Source organism: Cardiocondyla obscurior, linkage group LG08 (genome assembly GCF_019399895.1).
Source record: "Cardiocondyla obscurior isolate alpha-2009 linkage group LG08, Cobs3.1, whole genome shotgun sequence".
NCBI classification, from domain to species: Eukaryota; Metazoa; Arthropoda; class Insecta; order Hymenoptera; family Formicidae; genus Cardiocondyla; species Cardiocondyla obscurior.
The window spans coordinates 4,438,377-4,457,588 of NC_091871.1; the positions used below are offsets into that span (position 1 = coordinate 4,438,377).

Genomic DNA, 19,212 nt, shown 5'->3' on the forward strand with positions numbered 1-19,212 from the left:
TCATTTTTAATGTGAATTAACAAGACTCGGTAAAGCGCACAGTTTCGAGCTTACACAATTAAAGATAGTAGGTGAAAACTCAGTTGGATCTTGTTTCCCGGAATAAAGAGGAACGTGCGTTTAATTAGGTTTTAACGTCATAAGCGAAAATTATCTGAATTTTGCTGTAAATGGAAAGGAACTAATACGCAGAGATCGATTTATATCAAACTTGGAAAATATTCAATTTGTGGTGGAATTAACATATTTTCAGCTCTACGTTATTTGCGCATCGTAAGTCGAAAGCGCAAACGTAACTTGAATTATGCCCTGCAATTTCGAGATCGCAATTTTCGGCATCATCAGACGATAACTTTCCGCGCGATTATTTTTATAAAACGTATTTTCGGGCGCGAGCTGCAATAGGTTTCATTTATATACACATCCCGCTTAAATATTTGTACACACTCATTTTTCTGCAGGTGATTCACTCGCGTGATTGGCCCACGCCGCGGCTGTTATTCGCCGCGATAATCGCGGCGATAGTTATTTTTCTCATATTATTTTCCCGGAAAAATGTAAATGTTGGGAATAACAAAATAAATTCGCCCCGTGGACATAGTATTGCGAGAAAAAAACGCCGTCGGGGGAAGCGAAGATTCGGTGCTAATAACGTCGAAAACCACAAACGGACGCGCGGAAAGCGCAACGACGGGCAAAAGGGAGAAAGGTGAGGGGGAGAAGGGAACGATAAAAAGGGCCATTCATTTTGACATCGACACCGCCGTTGTTTTTCTCTTTTTTTTTCCCCTTTTTTTAGAGTGAAAATAATGCGACTCCGATCGCCACGGTGTGTTCAATGAAACGACACAATATTTGAACCAACCCTCTCTCCCTCCCCGCGCGCGCGCGTTACCAGCCCCCTGCAGGCTACGCTCCTCCATTGCTAGACAAATATGCTCCGAGTCAACATTCACAGTACCGAATACAGCTACGTCTGATTGTGTTCCCTGGCGGGACGGGGGTGAAAGAAAGACAGACACCCCGCCGTGTACTCGCGCGCACGTTGCATTATGCTCGTCCACACGTCACCGTCGATTCAAGGATCGCCGCGACGACTCAAATACCAAGAATCAAAAGAACTTCTTTCGTTAACTCAAAAATTAATTTTTTATTCACTTTGCAACGCGTTTATTGGTGCTCTAATGCAAAATTCGACATTTGGGAAACGTTGATTATTTAATTTAATTCTGTGCAAATTTTAATGCACATTTTAGTGCACTTATTTAAACAAATAGCATTTCATATAATTTTTAAACAATTATTTAGTTATTATTCTCGACATTTCATGGATAAAATAATTTTTTACATTATTTGAGAACTAACACACAGTTAATTCTAAAAAGTAACGTAAAAGTTTATTTTTTTCTCAAATTAGCAAAAACTCGATTTTAAATTTAATTTACGTAAATTAAAAAATTTTTTTTTTAAATACGGTTAATTATATTTGCGGAACAAAACTAGCAAAAGTGACAGCTCGCTGATAAAACGAATATCACTGACTTGATTCAATCAACAATATGGTAATCCCGCTCCGATGACAAGATCGTCTTGGTGGAACACCGTAAAAGCCAAACAGAAAACCGCCCCGCCGGTCGTTTCGAAAATTAAGTTCCTTCGCCTTTGGCGCCCGAGTCCACGGGGATCTAATTATCAGTTTGGGAACTTTTGAAATTAATAAAACTTCGTCCGCGTCCCGTTCCACCCGCGCGCTCTGCCCTTCGACGCTCTTGTTATATTGCTCTTGGAAGTAAAACCCGGATCCTTGAAGCGGAGGGTTCAAGGAAGAACCCGCGTAGAAAGAAGGAGGGAAGGAGATTGGTAAGGGGGCCGTTTCGTAGGAAAGGACTAGCGTAAAGGGTAGGTTAAAAGGACGACTGGAAATTTCACGGGAAGTTAGTGGGGATCCTTTTGACTGAAAGGGGAGGATCCGCGCGAAGAACGTGAAAAAGAAGAGCAAGCGGATTCGGAATTTACCAGTCTAATGCGACTCTCTTCGACGAACCTCTTTGAAAAGTTTCGAAGGGCCGTGCGCTTGCACCAGACTTGTAGAATCTTGTTATTTGTTGTACTACACCTTGGCCGAGATCGTAAAACTCTTTTATAGACTCGAAATCAGTTTAAATTATGTCATGTATGCGCGACCTAACTAAAAAGAGCGACTCCTGTTTTTTTTTTATTTTTATTTTTATTTTATTTTATTATTTACGTTTACGATAATCAAACAATTTTTTTTTAACAAGGAAAATCTTACAAATCTATTGTAATTGGTAGTTTACGTGTAATTTTTTTTCTTGTGGTACTTACCGCGAAATCGCCCTCATCTGAAATTCGTTCATTGACGCCTAGGTGTGAAGTCTGTATCTCGCTTTTCGAAACGTTTCGAGTGATCGAAAACCGAAGTAACATTTCTGTAGCGATGACGTCGAGGACCCTCAACTCGCCACGTGGGACGTCCGTCTCCTTCCGTTCTTCACTGCACTCTGGGTCACGCACAACGCGCGCATACATGACCCGGCGGAGTTCGGCACTCGAGAGCCCTGGAAGTAATTCGGTGTCACGCCAAGCTGCGGTTTTACATCGAAACTAGAGTGTCCCATTGATACACTTTGGCCGTCATTATGCCGCGCAACGAGCGTCCTGTATCTTCCATTTACTCGTGCAATTCGGGATATATATTTATACAAAAGAGAAAAATAAAAGAAAGCGCCAAAGTTGCACACTCTTTTTGTGCAAAATTTAACACTTCTATAATTATCGTAACAATTAAATTAAGTAAATACGTTCAAGTAAAATCCTTTACTTTTAAAATCGATTGTTATCAATTATATCGATGCCAGACGCTCGTATTAGTCCGCGCCGTGCTGTAGGAAAACCGTAGGCGAATCGTTATTCAAATCCCCGGGTAAATTGGGGGTAAACCGAGCAATATGTAGCGTTTAGCTGGCATTATTCGCGACCCTTGATCGCGCCGGGGCAACCTAACTTAACCGAGGACGGAATAACCAACTTCCCTGCTCGACGGGATGTTGCCCTCCCTTTCCCGCCGCGATGATCTGGTACAATGAGAGATCCAGCGGGGTACGGAGCACCCTACGTGCGCATTTAACGAATCTCGCCACCCCCCTCGTACCGTTTGTCTCATTTCTTCTTCCACGATGGTACCATTTCCAGGAGGGGCGCTAAGCCTCGCTGTCGCTCAGGATTAACGGCTCTGATTTGCTCGTCGAATATCGTATTCGCGCTACACCCGGGACCCCCCAAAACCGCCGGGGTCCCCGGGAGGCAGCACGCGACTCCCTCGCCTCAAAGACCACCAATCTGGACGATTGTTTTCTGGCGAATAGGCGATCATGCTCGTTTTTTTCATTATTTACTTGGCATGATTTTTTCATCGCCAAGAGGGTCGGATTTAGCTTTGAGGGAAACTGTAGATAAAAGAGATATTATTTTATGACAATTGATAAAATTTCTTACGTCGTTTCGTATTTATTAGAATATATTTCCTTAGAAATACTTTGCTTGGAATTACTCGTGATAAAATAATTTTAGGATTGTTAACGCTTTGTGGGTTTTGTATCATCTTCAAATTCTTTTTTTTTTTAATTTAATGCTGTTTATAATTTTTAGATGTACGTTAAAACACTAAATTATTACAATCTACATCGCGAAACTCCGGAAGTTGCTAGTAATATTTACATACCGTTGAAAAGGTGTCTCTAGGCCCCGCCTGACTTAACTTTTCTTTTCCTTTCACACATTTGAAGATAGTCGAGAAAAGGTGCGCCGGGAAAATGCAAGGGAAAGAGGAGAAAAGAACGCCGACTGTCGTTCCGAGGGTGAAAGCGAGTCGGTGAAAATGGTGGGAAATCCGAGAGTAAGAAAGAAATTAAAATTCATGAACGCTTCGAGCGGCGTCAAATTAAAATTCATGGTGGAATTATCGTCGGTACCTCGAAAACAAAGACGCGCGACTCCAGTAAGTACGCACTCGCGAGTTATTCACAGCAAGAATTTCGCGGTCGTCGAAGCTGACTTTCTTTCTACTGGCTGTGCTCATTTATAATTTAATAAAATAAAGTAAAATATAAAAAATAAAGAAAAACATAATATAATTATATTACAACAAAAAAATTAAAATATACTTGCAATATAATATAATCTAAAATAATATAATCAAATCTCTTATTTCTCTTACTTAAATTTTGTTTTGCTTTCCATCTATTTTTCTTCTCGCTCTTAATTTCTGCATTCTAACGCCTTATCACTTCGGAAGTTTCTCTCTTCGCCCACTCGGTCCGTGAACAACGACTCGGCTTGATCCTTGAATGACCTACCAAACGAAGATTGCTGTCTTGTGCATGAGAATACGAGGCTCTTTGGTCCAGAGGCCACTTCATTACCATCCGAAAACCGGTTAGCTCGATCTATGTCGTGGCCTACGATACCTCGCTACTGCTATTGCTAAGGTACAGCTCAAAGCGCTTCCGTCTGCCGTGTTCGCTGTTAATTAAGTGATATTGCTTAACTCGCCATTGTCTTCGCGTCGCGTTTTTACGTGCATTCGCGTCAACTCTACCGAGTATAAGCTTTGAATAAAAATTATAAAAATAATTATTAAAATCGCGCAAAAAAAAATGCTTGTAGTATATTCGAAGTACGAAAATCTAGGTATAAGTTTCAACACTTAAAATGCATTTTTTTGTTCTTTTATAAATTGCGCTGAAATAACATCGCTGTGTTCAATCACGCGAAAAAGCGTTCTTAATTTATTTGAGATATATCTTTCTCGCGCCCATTAAAAGAGCACTTCCGGTTTCCGCAATTATAAATTTGCGCTACGATTAAACGAGCCCGCGCGTGGGGGCTAATTATACCTCTGTAAAATAGCGCGAGCCGCTTTGAAGGACCAACGAGACCAGAACTCGTGCACTTAAGATATTCGTGAAATCTCGCGGACAGGTAGGAGACTGGAGGCCACGAGGGGTCGAGTGTCGTTCAGCGAGGAGAACGGCGTTGCTCGCCGCCTCTTTTTCTCCATACGTGCTCGCAGTTGGAACTTGGATAAATAATAAATATTGGCGGAATCTCGAGTAAAATAATCATCGCTATCTCGAGGCGGTTCATGTACCTACTAGAATCTGATACGTCCGCGCATATGAGAAAATAGATCTGTGTACACTCGCGGTTGACACGTATGTTGTCTTATTTATCATTATACAACCGCGAGAGTGTTGTCTCATTTGATGAATTAGTTTCGTTTTATTTGCAGAAATCCAGACGGTACATGAAATCAATTATCGCGCGCGCGCAAACGAAAATATTATTGTAAAACGTTCAACACTTTGAAAAGCCGGTAGATTTTTACATATACACACAAAAAAATGAAGCCTTGATTGAACTGTACTTTCATTTTTGAACATTATCGCTTTTATTTAAGCACAAAATGCTCTCTTTAGTTTAAAATGTAATATGACAAATGGTGTACCTCAGGCGCGATTTTAGAGGCTACTTTTGTCGAGAATAAGGCGTTCCGAAAATCTCGCGAGATGAAAATATCTTTTAAGGATTAAAACAAGGCGACGATCGAATGAACACGCACGTCCGAGTTTTTAGCCAGCCCGCTGTACGATTTTACTTCGTCTTGGCGCGGACTGCGTGGTTCTCTCCTTGTTAGCACTTAATTAACTTACCACCGGCCCGACCAGTCTCCGGAGATGAGACGAGAAATTTCCTCTTGCTTGTACTCCTCGTGACTCGAGCGACGAGTCTCGAGAAAAAAAAGGAAAAAAAAAAACATCCTACGCACACGACGCAGCATCAATAAAACGCAGTACCGAGTCGCGCTTTTCCAGGAATGCCGGAGAAATATTAATGAAATATTAATGTCGACACTTCGCGCCATTAGTGCCGGCGCAAAAATAGGAAAAAAAAAAGAGACACGTGCATAGTATCGTCGGATAAAGTAAAATTGCGGATCGTCTTCACGCGCCGGTATGAAAATATTCCAGAGGATGAATGACGTCGTTAACGGAATTATTTTTAGGCGGCACAATAATAAAAAAGTTAAGTGAATTGGCTGCCGCGGTACTCCCATTTTTGAACTGCGCTGAACACGTTAATAAATTTAAAAAATAAGTAAAAAGTAGAAAGAAATTAAATTGCGTGAAGCCTTTTTCTCTCTTAAAAAAAATTACACGTAAATTACCTAATGTAATAGTAAAGTGCACCGTGTTAAAAATTGCATATAAAGTTACATGAATTTTTACATTCGCTCGAATTTTTTATGGTGCACATTCTTCTCGTTTTACATTAAAATTCTCTGCTTCGGTAACCTCTTGTTAATCTCATTCGATTGACCACGTATATGCGCGGAATCAATAACCGCCTCGACAAATGCCTCTCTTTCAAGCATGTAACGGCGAACGGTGTAATGATTCATGTCGTGCATTCGTGTATTATCAACAAATACATTGTTTTCGGAAGATATCACGCGTAATTAGCAATAAACAAAACGCGCGCGTGTCAACAGCTTCGAAATTTTACTTATATAGACACTCGCCAGCTCTGTTGACAGGACGTACATACAGGCGTTCTTCATTCCCGTCAAAACTGGAGGAATATGACTGTTGGCTGTGATAACATAAATCGGTGACGGCCATAATACCGCAAACACGGATTACATTTTGGCGCTAACAACGCCAGTCGGGCTAATTCGTATTTGTAATGCGTTACGACGCGTACTCGCACTAGCGTCGCGATTTGTATCATTAGAGCACGCGATTTGCGAACGTTAACCCTCGAACGCTGAGTCGAGGGTAACCTAGAACAATCATTAAAAACATTTACTTTCGTTGTTTCAATAATTATATTTAAATACGACACATGAAACGACTAAATAGCCATATAGGCGAAAAGAGAAAGTGTCAAACGTGAGATCCTTTAAAAAAAAAAAATTCGAACAGGTGCGCGTCGATTTTATGGCAGATAAACGTTCGCAGATCTCGCGCTGCTAGATGTGAATTGATTTACCGTTTTCTCGACTTCGAAATGAACGGGCCCGTCTTCATTTATCACTTTTGCCTTTTTCTCATGCACCGTTGAGATAGCCGACAATATGCGGCCTACGTGTTAAAGTCGCGCTCTCTCAACCTACATACCCATGGCATGCATAATCAAACGAACATTAGTGCATACGACGGGAAACTCGGCGACAAACAATGAGACACTCGCCAGGAAAACCTGTCGAAGATATTTTTTTTTAATAAGGATAGACATTTGTGTTTCCTTTTTTACATTATTTTTATTTCGACGAATGTTGCGAATACAGAAATACCGAGTCCTAGGAATTTCACAGTACCCCGTCAGAAGTAGAGACGCCAACTTCGCATATAGATTAGAGAAGATAAGCGTCAGGAATTAAGAGTTCGTTCGACGGCGCGATATCGCACTGGCATAGACCGCGAGACACAATTATCCGCGGAAGATTCGCGCGAAAGATCGAGATTGCTTATCCGGAGGTCGAGCATGTAATCTGGTTTTAGCAGACGCCCGCGAAACGCTTTGTATTAGCCCTGCACATATAGACACGTTCATTCCGCGCGACAGAAGTTTGACGACAAAATATTTGTCGTTCAAACAGCACCCGGGTCCTGGAAGTCCCCTATGCCACATTCAGTCGTCGCACGGAGACGCGGATTTCGGCAAGTGCCTTCCTCTCTCTCTCTCTCTCTCTCTCTCTCTTTCTCGGTCTATATCGCGAATGACAACAATGTCGCGAAATTAAACGCAACGCTACTCCTGATTTTGATACCTGAAAATTGAGACCATTATAATTCCCGTAAGTTCAGATTTCGACAATGAACGTGTTAAATTTAATACCTGCTCTCGACCAAACTCAATCGATGTATTTCGCGTAAGATTAGGTTTTTCAGGGCACATTTCGCGGTCGTAAAATTGGTATATCCTTATAGGAAAATTTATATGTAAAATGTAGAAAACAATTTTACGTACAATTATTTTTACGTATTTTTTTTTTCTTTTTTTTCACGAATATATTGTATTAAGGTGCAAATCATTTTTCGCAATTAAATAAATTTACTGTAGGCTGTATTTGGAAACGTAAATGGCATTTATATGAACTTGAGATATTCGTGGTGATATAACGGAAAGATTATTGTACGACGAGAAGTGTGTAAAACGCTGATTACGACAGCAGACAGCTGCGTTTAATTTAAAGCGCGGCGTAGCATATCATTAACCAGAATTTAAGATAAAGATAACGCGCGCAGAAATGTCTGTAATTCTGGTGTTTTACTCGCATTCTATACTCGCGTTGATTTTCTTTCTTTCTTCTTCTTTTTTTTTTTTTTTTAGAAAATGTTCTCTTTTCAATAAAAATTATGGTTACGCGCTCCCTCAGTAAAAAAAGTGATTTGTAGAGTTGCGTACTTTTACGTACTTAATAAGACGGACATCTCACAAAAGAGCTTACAATAATCCAAGTCGACTGATTCCAGATAACGTTTTCTAGACATGTATTTTTATGGCGTGGCATTATTGCGTGAACGAGAGGATAACTTGCGTTCCCGAGCGATTGCGTAAGTGCGTTCTATTCGTACGAAGGGGCACGTGTCGTCGCGAGCAAATAGACGGTGCTCGTTCGCCGCTACCTTGGTGCCACGTGTTAACCAGGCTAACCGAGATAATCACTCATTACGAGCGTTTAGCGTGGCCGAGCGACCGAGGTCTAGCGTCGCCGATCTCGGCGCGACTGGCTTTCCCATTAGCCACCGGTAACGTGGAAGTAACGCGTACCGCAAACACGTGAACGGTTCGTTCTGGTTAGTACCGCGATCTATTTCGTTTTTTCCTTTTTCTGCGAGTCGGAAAGAAAATCGCGCGTCTAGTTTTTTGCCGTGAATCCTCGTAATCCGCGCAAAAGAAAGTCTGTACAATGAAGAGTGAAAAAAAAAAAGAGATAATTTAAATCAGATGGACGAATAAATATTTAATATAACACTGTTATATTAAATTACATGTTACAAAGCGAGCAATTCGAGCGCGTTATTTACTCTCGCTTTTTTTTATTAAAAAAACTGTTTTTAAATGTAATTTATATATATATATATATATATATTCGGACATTATATTTATTTTATTCGGTCAATTAATTACAAATTATGTATCTCTTAATCCCATATCAATCATATTTATATATTGTGGGCAGCTGTTCGTAAAAGAACTGACTTTACAGTAAAAGTCAGGAGATGTTAGCTTCATGCAGGCTGATCTCGTACAGAATCGCGAGTCGCAAAACGCCGCACCTTACATACGGATCCGAGTAAGCAACCTCAGACTAATTACAGCCCCGAATTTAATAACGAAACAGATGTTAAGTCTGTTCTGCGGTGCAACATCTAAATAATTATTCTAATTGATCGTACACATATATTCATAGATTATATCGCCACATATCCATCCACAATAGATTGACATTTGATTAAATTTTATATAATATTCGGCGTATAATTCAGTGTACAACTCGGCGTCTTTTATAACGCGAAAAACTTTTGCAGCGGTCGAGACGAACAGAGTCGACGAGTCTGCAGGCACGAGCAGCGCCACGCGCGCATGTGCGCCGGTGCGCTGCGTACAAGGAGAACGAAGGCTCCCGTCCATACCCCCGCGGACCCCGGATCAACTAACATCTCTCCAAGAGACGTCTTCGTTCTTGAAGGATGTAACTGCAGCCTAAATTCTCCTACGCATGCTGTACTTCTGGAGAGTACGGGAGATGTCTGTAAAGTGAGTGTACGCGAATTATATTCACGTCGCAGAGTCGTTCGCGTGATCGCGGAATGATCGGTTCAGGTTTCCGTCGCTCAAGCTCCAAGCGAGCTAATCGGCGATTGGTTCTAATGCTGCCGATAGCGTTTGTGCCGGCCACGGGATTCTATGTTTAACACGGTATCGTTACGTAGCGAGCGAATATTATTCTGAAGTCAGTAGCTCGAGTGTAAGATGGAGTAGAGGCAGACGCTGTGTTATGTTCACGCTGCGCGTCGACCGTAAAGGTCGTCACGCAGCGGCGCCGCGAGAGGTCCCTACACGTGCCGTAAAATAAAGTTATTCTATATAACCTATTTATACTTAATTTTGTCAGTAACTAACAAGTACTGTGTGTCTGTTCCAGATCCAGAGAAGACGCTGATCGTCATACGTGTCTCGTCGCCGTATCATAATGAACGAACTGCAAACTGGTTCGTCGGTTTTCTCCGGTAGTGCCGTAGAGTTGTGTCGCGCGATTTAATTAATTTTCCGGGTTTTTTCGCGAGTGTCATGCGAGTGTGTGCCGAAGGAGGATTCAGCCCATCCCAGATTGCAGTCGTTCGTTAGTCGTAACCATAATTCTATGCGAAGAAGGAGGACTAATCAGCCCAAACTGAGAGGAGGAGGAGGTCCAGGAAGGACATCAGGCTTTGGCGGAGCAACGTATCGGTAAGGATTATTTTAAATTATGTAAAATTGGTAATTTTTCTGTTGTCATTTCAATACAATTTTTTTCTTATTTTCTGTTACAGTGTCGTCGAGTGTAGCTGATTATCTCCGCCACTGCGCATCGTTCCGGTGAGTGGAATATTTTTTTAAAACAATGAATTCTTTGCGTCATTTTTTTTAATTCTATTATGTACGTCGATTGCGGGAGGGTTAATATTGTATAAAAAAACGAGAAACGTTTAGTACCGTGCAATATCCCGAGTAGAATTCATCTAATTCATCTGACTGATCGATAATGATTGCGGTTTTTGATCTCGGGCATTAAAAAAAAGTTGCGAAGCTTCTGCGATTGTAACCTCATAATTCTCGTCTCGTTTACTTAACGCTTGCGGTCGGTTCTCATTGTCAGTAAGAGATTCGCCGCCTAATCCAAACAAATACGTCCCTTCGTATGGATTACCTCTGCAATAAAAGAACGTGGACAAATACGATGTTCATATACGTTGATAAACATTTGCAAATCCGTATCAATCAAACATCTAAACGCGACACCCGCCCGCCGCGCCGTTAAGCCCTATTGATCCACCATTAATTGTCCGACGGAATTATCCGCGGCGATCATTAACGACTCGTTAAATGTAACGCGTATTTCATTCGCGTGTTTGATGTCGCGCACTATCGATTTCGTGTAATCGCCCGTCAAGCGCAAACGAACTTTAAAAATTAGGACGTAATGCTGGAAATTGCGAGGCTGCCGGGCAATTGGTCGAATTATCGTTCACCCCCGATTGAGCCGCCGGCGAATCGAGAGAGAAACGGGCCGCCGCATGATCGAAACGGGTAAATGAAGTGCACGAGATGATTGTTCGTTTTGTTGAGGTACTTTCGATAAAAATTCAGGCTTGATTGTTAGAAATAGAAGGAATATTTTCTCTACTGAGTTTCATTAGTGCAATGAACCGTTTATTCTTGGCATACTTAATTACATAAAAAATAAGCAGAAAATTATTTTGGCCTTTCTGCTTACATCGCGATAGAATTAAAATTAATAGTAATGGCGTGATAAGGGATTACAATTTTTAATTTAAATATAAAGGAATTCTGTTGAATCGTCGTTGATTCCCCGGTTGTTAAATGTGAAAGACGCAATCGCAGAAAGGCAAATCGTGTGGCACACAGGCCGCGCGCCGATCCCGAGTAGGTACCTCGCGAGCCGTGCAAGTCCGTGTAGCGTACGTGGCCGCGTTCGCATATGGTCTCGCGGAAGGTCGAGTGACGTGGTACCCAGTCCCCGGCTGCGCAAATATTGATCGAGGTGTCGCCGTGACGAAAAATTCCACCGAACGGGAATAAAATGTCCGCGACGTCGTGGAAGATGGCGCGGAGCGTGACTTCGAAACGACGTTCCCCTCTCGTTTTCTACCTACTCCCTGTCGTCGTCACCAAGGCGCGAGTGTGACTGAGGAGATGCTAAAATTACGATTGACGCATCGCGAGACGTGGCGTGGATAAGTTTTTTTTGCAATTTGAACAACGACGTTATCATACACGCGTGATTTCGGTGAGTAGCATTGGTCGAACGTTTCATCTCTCGTTGAGAAACGTAAAGAGAGAGAGAGAGAGAGAGAGAGAGTAGCACGTTTTAATTTTGTGTATTTTGCTCCGTTGTGAATATAAAAATTGCAATTGTGCCATATTTTTTGCTAGTCTTTTTTTCCTTTTTTTTTTTTTTTTTTAAATTTTTAAATCAAGAGATTTGCTTTGTTATTTAATTATATAATTCTGGAATTGTACTTAAATTATAAATGGAACAAACGTTTGTACTTTTCAAACTAAACATGAAGCTCAGCTTTATACATCATATTAATTGTGTTTGTGTTTTATGTAGTGTAATTTTATTTAAACGTTGAGTGTAATAAAAATCTCGATACCGCGATCTCTCTCTTTCTCTATTTAGTTGCACACAGGATGAAATAAAATATCCGAAATGCGAACAGGAATGTTTTAACTAGCCCTCAAAATATATTTAAAAAATAACGAAATGATATATTAAGCGTAAATAATATATTGAGTTTCGCACACTCGCTGTATATTGACATCGATTTTGCAACCGGAAGTAACACGTTTGATTACCGGACCCTTGTCCGGCGCATCGAGTCTCTTTATCAAATCGTATCCATCGTATCTGTCTGTCGGCGGGTGTATATTAGATAATTGGAGCGATGGTAAACCCACCCCTTTCGCCACCCGCTGTGGCTCCGCCGAGGAACAGGTGGCAAGCGCCCAGTATGGGGTAAGCACGCGCCCAAAGCCCGTGCCCCTCTAAGAGACGCGGGGCACCATGGGGCCACAGCTGGGTACCGTGTAAATGCCCGACCACTCACCCTTCGAGCTTCTCAACTGCATTCATCCCCGGTACAGGCGTACTCGAAAAAAGACACGCAACCCTTGCGGCGCGCGCGGCCTCGGGGTGTCGCTGGAAGACCTTTTGTGGGATCTTAACGCGGGTTGTTGGGGTTTACGGGGATTTACGGTGTCATCGGTATTAGGGCCGATGTGCAGTTTACATCTGACGGTTATTTAAAGAATCGGAAGACGCGCTGTAAAAATTAGAAAAAAAATTTTAATTGTAATTTTAATGGATGTAAAAATTTCATATATTTGCGCAGGTAACGGTTGTGTGAATTTAATTACCGAACGTAGGGATGTTAATAAATTTTAAACATCGGAAAATGAGATTAAAAGCACTATTCAGGTGACATAAAATATTTGACTATTAAAAATCGCGGAATCGTCACTTTTGCACCTGCAATCGTCTTTCGCCCGGCCCGCAATTTAAATCTGTATATGCTCGCAATGTGCAAACACGCGCGATATTATTTGCGCGGTATATATTTTCGGAAACTGTATAATTGTTTCGCATTTCCCTGCTTTCTCTATCTCTCTTCTTCTGTAGATACATGTTTTGTACATATTTACACATTTACATTGTAATTATTCACCGCGCGGGGTGGGGCGCGGGTGGGGCGCGAGGTGGGGAAAAGAGAGGGAAGCTCGAGGGGCCTTTAAACATTAAAAGAATATTTACCGGGCAAATGCTGATAAATCATTGCGCGTAATGCGGCACGATCTTAATAATTCGGGACCGTTAAACGAAGATTGTTGAACGCGCAGCGACAATATTTTGAATCAACAGAGCCGTGGATGTGCGAAATCGTAGTCGGTGCGCACATGTAAATATGCACAATGTGCAACGATAATGGCGCTCTTACATGTGTGCTCGCGGCGCGCAAGGTTAAACGTAATATCGCCGCCGTAGAGACATCGAGGGGGAACAAGCAGTTGTGGAATTATCGGTGTAATCGGAAACGAAACGACGGATTAAAGTCGATCGCGAGATTAATCTCCCCGATACACGTTGCCTTTCTCTCCTCCTCTCATCGCCGCCCTCGTTTGACAACTCCACTGCCTGAATTAATATTTACGAATTTATTTACGCATTTGCATGCATTATGAAACTGAGAATTTTTCCCGTTTCTGGGGACCATTCCCTGAAAGTACTATAAATTTATTTGCGCACATGCAAATAAAGAGGGTACCGCGCAAATATTTGCTTTACATGTGTGCAACGGCAAATTTAAAGTTTTCTTAGCGCGACGTGTTTCAATGAATAAAAAAAAAAAAAAGGAAAAAAATGTAGAAAGAAAAAAGAAAAACCGCCGCGGATAAAAATAAAACGTTGTGTGTTTTACATTATTGAGTCCCACGGATATTTAGATGTTTTGTTTTTCCGTAATGAAGTCTTCAAATATAATCTTCTGTCAAACATTCTTCGAGGACTCAATATAAAGATTTGCATGAAAGTTAATTTCAATTTGAATAAGGATTGTTCTCTTATTGATTAATATCTCTATAAATTTGTTTTTCAAAACTACGATCTTTGCATTTTTTCCGAAGGAATAAATTAAATTTGCTGATGGCAAGCGATGCGAAAGCTGAAATGAGCAGCTTTGATTTTTGACCCCCTCGTAAAAATGGTTGAAGGCAAATCCACAATCGGAAATTTCGGTCGGACATTAATAACAATACTGTCGAGTTGCGGTGTTAAATATGTAGCTACGAATTACACCTGTACCGACGCTCTAAATGCCATCTCGCATTAGCGCGATAGCCGATAATCGCGCAGTCGTGAGATTTCAAATCGGTGCTGTGAAATAGGCGAAGCCCCGACTGCGATATTGATCACATTAGTGCAACATTGCACGATAAATCACGATAATTAGCGGCCGTTAAGCGCACCGTAAATCGGCATTATCAGAATCGGGTGACGTCGTTTTGACATGGCGCCACGTTTGTTTGGCGACAAAGCGTTGCGGCGAAGCGGCCTGTGTGCTTAACAAATCTTGCGATCACCGAAATGTTGATCGTTTATCAACTATTATCCTGCCAGCGGCAATGTTATCTGTGGTACAGTGCAGTACCGGCGTAGAAAAATGCTCAACAAACTGACCTACTTCCCTAATTCTGATTTTTTTTACCGTGAAGCATAAAAACCTCCATACAAAAAAAAGAAATTAAAAACGTATATACGAATACACTGAAATTATATAATAATGACGTTAATATAACATTTCCTTTTATTGTACAATATTTAAGTAATATCGCTTGAAGAACGTTGTACCCTGGAGTGCAATAATGAGGTTTTTTTTTCCAATGCAGACGCGTTAGGATTTAAATAATTCAACGCTATTTACAGCTTATGATCGGATAGTAAGTGTGATAACATTTCATAATCGATAGATCGCGCGATTATCTGCGGCTATCTACACCTAAATAGAACGTCGTTTAATGCACTTCAATGTACACACAAGATCCTATTCGGTATTAGAAATGTTCCCACGCGCAATCTACGCGCTTAACAAGTCACTCTCACGTTTCGCTCGCGCCCGAAAAAGCAATCATCGTCGAGGAGAGCAAAGTTAATCGCGACACGGCACTAGCCGATGTAAACTATCCTTCGATGATACTTCTCTAAGTCCCGCGATATTGCAAACCAATTCCCTGAGGCGACCTGTCCCCCATCATTCCCACAATTTCCCATACACTTTATGCCGGCACCGTTTCCCGTGGGGTTCACCGGTGGGGTAGAAACGTTTTCATGATCGATAAAATTGTATCTTGAGCTTGCGGCTCTTGCCCGCAAACCAATTACGCATTTAATCCTGGCGCGTCTTTATTTTTATTGTAGCCCTGTAGAATTCGGTCTAACTCGATCTCGAGCGCAACTACGAACAAAATATTCTTCGTTCTTTTTTTTTTTTTTTTTTTCTTGGCACATTACGTGCAACTTATTTGTATTTTTTTTTATTTGCTGTATAATTAAGGGCAGAATATTCTCTGTAAGAGCAAGGGTTTGTGGTTTGCGAAAATTAGCTCCGCGTGGTTCATCCTTCGCGCTTCTCCGTTCCCAAAACTTGCATCCGGGTGCACTTAATTTCCCAGTACTGTCCGAGGAAAGACGAAGGGCGGCACGTGACTTACCCCATCATCGTGGCACACCGGCGCGGCGCGGCCGTTCGGAATGTTTTGACAGGGGGTGGGCGCGGCGCGTGGCGCATAGCTGTTTGTAAAACATCGCCGGGTTCCTTTATCGGCGGCGATATTAAGCGGCGCGTGGGTCACGCCGGGCCGCCTCGGCCATTGTTCGCATTGTCGCGGCTCAATTGCCGAGGAGAAAGCCCGGCGATGTGATATACGAGGGATGAAGGGGTGGGCATTGTCGACGGGACGAGGCGCCGCAGTGATTTCCCCATATCCCGCGTCCGCGATAATCTAATTGAAAATAAATCCCTTGGTAACCGAGACAGGAGCAACGATAACCTTCCCGTCCTCCTCCTCTATCATCAGGAGGGTTAGAGAACGTTTCTCGATATGCAAATAGCCGGATTGTAATGAAAGTAATGATATTTTTATATAATTATGTTGCATAATTAATTCGTATTTATTATGATTATTATTTTTAATGTAACACTACTGTGCCTTTTAATGATAATGATTCACGATCGGCGATTTATTATTCACCGATGGGATAATTGTCGCGGTCCATAATGCACGGGGTGTCGCGAGGAGAGCAGACGGTGTCCGTGGGGGTGGAAACGCGAAAACGTGACGCTTACGCGTTCGTATTGTTTGCGTGACAAGGTAGGGACCCGCGGTGCGCTTATTTACACAGGACAAATAGGTAAATAAGAAATTGCCACGCCGCAGCTCACCGCGAGTGTCATACAAGAGTCTTGCGACGACAATTAGCCAATAATTTCGATAGAAAACGAGAATCAAAAGCGCGGAGCGTCAGTCATCGGCGTCAAACGGCGAGTATTACAATCTCGATCGTGATATACCCGAGTGGAAATTAATTCTCACCGTTACCTAATAATTAGCCAATTTATGGTTTATCTCGTTTTTCGCCGCGTACTAGTCTATTGCACGTGCTGACTTATGCTATCGCGTGCTCGACTGCCGAATCTGCTGGTTACCAGGCCCGTCGACCGTCGCGGTAGTGTGAGTACGTGCGTGTGTTTACATCGGCCGGTCAGTCTTCGTGGTCCAAGCTCGCAAGGTGGAGAATGCGCGGGCGGCGGGCGACGAGAACCGGTTTGCCTAGCGAATTCGGCAGTCGAGCAAGTTTTGCGTAAGGTCAGAACAAAACAGTAAACAAGTACACGGCGAAAAAAGTTCAGATTATCTGTTTAGATAAGTACATGGTCCGCGCTCGACAGTGACCAGACAACCGATACTAAACAGACTTTGTTTTTTTTTTTTTTTTTTTTTAAATGCCAACTTTTCTTCTTGAAGACAGTCCGGTTAGAAAATATATTTAATCTAGTTAAGAAATGTATTTAACCTGCGCGATCTAATCACTAGTTGCAAAATCGCATTAGCTAGATAACTTTCCACTCGGGTAACATTATAAAAATTTACTTCATGCGTTCACTTCTACAGATAAATTCACATGCAAAGATATATTAAAAATAGACGTGATACGTGTGTAATATATACATTTGAATATATATTTTTATACAAATAGATTCAATAATAATTAATATATATATTTGGAAAAAAAAAGTTATATGTTACATATATTTATTTTTGCGTGTAAATTTTTCCATGGTGGTCCATTGTGTACATACGTTACGCGCGATGAAGTTACGCGCTCTAATTTTAGTAACGGAAATAGAATAATATTGTCTCATTGCGTCACACGCGCGTTTGATTACGTCACCGCGTTATCGCATTATTTATTATTTACAAAAGTATGTTGCCGCGTATGTAACATTGTCATAAAAAAAAGAGATAATGTCGAGACGATGCCGCATTTCACACTTGGAAGAGTAGCATTAAAAAAATTGCTTATTAAATGTTCATTGAGTCACGCTTAAGGTTAAATATGCTAATAAATTATTAGTACCGGGAAAGGAAGAGAGAGATTGTTATACGTGCCAGTTCGCCATCGATCGCGAATGCCGATAAGCTTTCGCCGATAGTTTCAGAGGAACATTTGAGGAATATTAGCGGCATTTATTCGCTGATGTTTGCCAATAACCTTTTCCCGTAAGAGAATATTCACAAATGTGAATCAAATTTTATTTTATCTCCAATCTACGAAATATCCGCTACCGGATCTACGCAAAATCCACCGAAGTCGCGCAAATTTATCGTCCATAAAACATACACTAGGCATATTGACGTAATATTCAGTTAATAAATCATCTGCTGTAAAAAATACGTCCATCATGTGTACATAACTCCGTTATTGAAAAATTATTCGTGTCGATTTTTTGCCGACGTATGCGCTTCCTTGTGATTGCATTCAAAATGTTATCGATACCGATTTCCGGACGAGCGCGCGAATCGAAAATTTACTTGAAAAAATTATTGGCAGAAACAATCGATCAGCTTTCTATTTTACATTAAGTTTTATTTTGCCATTGATAGACAAATATAAAATTCGCGCTTATAACTACATAAATTTTTTAATAATAATTTTTTTTTTTAATTAGAGATAAGGGCGAAGAAAAAGTTGGAAGGGTTTATTTATTAAAAATGTAAAATCAAAATGTCTGCATGTATAACTTAAACAATCCTTAGGTTTATTCATTAAATCGCAATGTTATCGGTCATTTCTACGTATAGTCTCGATGATAATGAACTAACAGCACAGAACAAATAATTGCTCGTTGCTCTTTACTGCTGACTGGGATTAAATTCCTGCATGATGGAAAGTTCCTTTCTCCCTTATCATCTCTTTATCAAATAGAAAATAAAGCTTGTGGAAAGAGGAAATTCGCGGGAAGAAGGAAATCTCCGCTTTTAAATCGTAACGTTTTATCGGTCATTAATTCCGTGACATTGCGTACACGTTGCGTACAAGTTTTTTATATATATGTATATACGTTTGCGTACAATTTTCCGCGCCATTCATTATTTCGGAAATAAATGCCGCTACTTCGGGGGCGGAATATCTGCGTGACGGTGAAATCTTTTTCGTAACCGGCCCCGGTATTCGCTTTGTAAGCTCGGCTAGTCATGCCGAGCTCGCGGGGTTGGTTGCAGCGCACGCCGCGGGGACTGAAGTCTGTTTGCTCATGAAATATGCAGGCATGCGCCCTCCAT

At 41.4% G+C, this 19,212-nt stretch overlaps 1 long non-coding RNA gene across 3 annotated transcripts in view; it reads left to right on the forward strand.

Moving 5' to 3' along the window:
• Nucleotides 1–19,212, forward strand: part of LOC139104689 (uncharacterized) — a 75,849-nt gene that overhangs the window by 11,800 nt on the left and 44,837 nt on the right. For 2 of the 3 annotated variants that reach the window (XR_011546067.1, XR_011546066.1), the window contains exons 4-6: nucleotides 9,618–9,846; nucleotides 10,235–10,539; nucleotides 10,623–11,661. This is a non-coding gene — a long non-coding RNA (uncharacterized lncRNA). Of the gene's footprint in view, nucleotides 1–9,617; nucleotides 9,847–10,234; nucleotides 10,540–10,622; nucleotides 11,662–19,212 lie in introns of those variants that run through there. The other variant, XR_011546068.1, reaches the window with a different exon arrangement.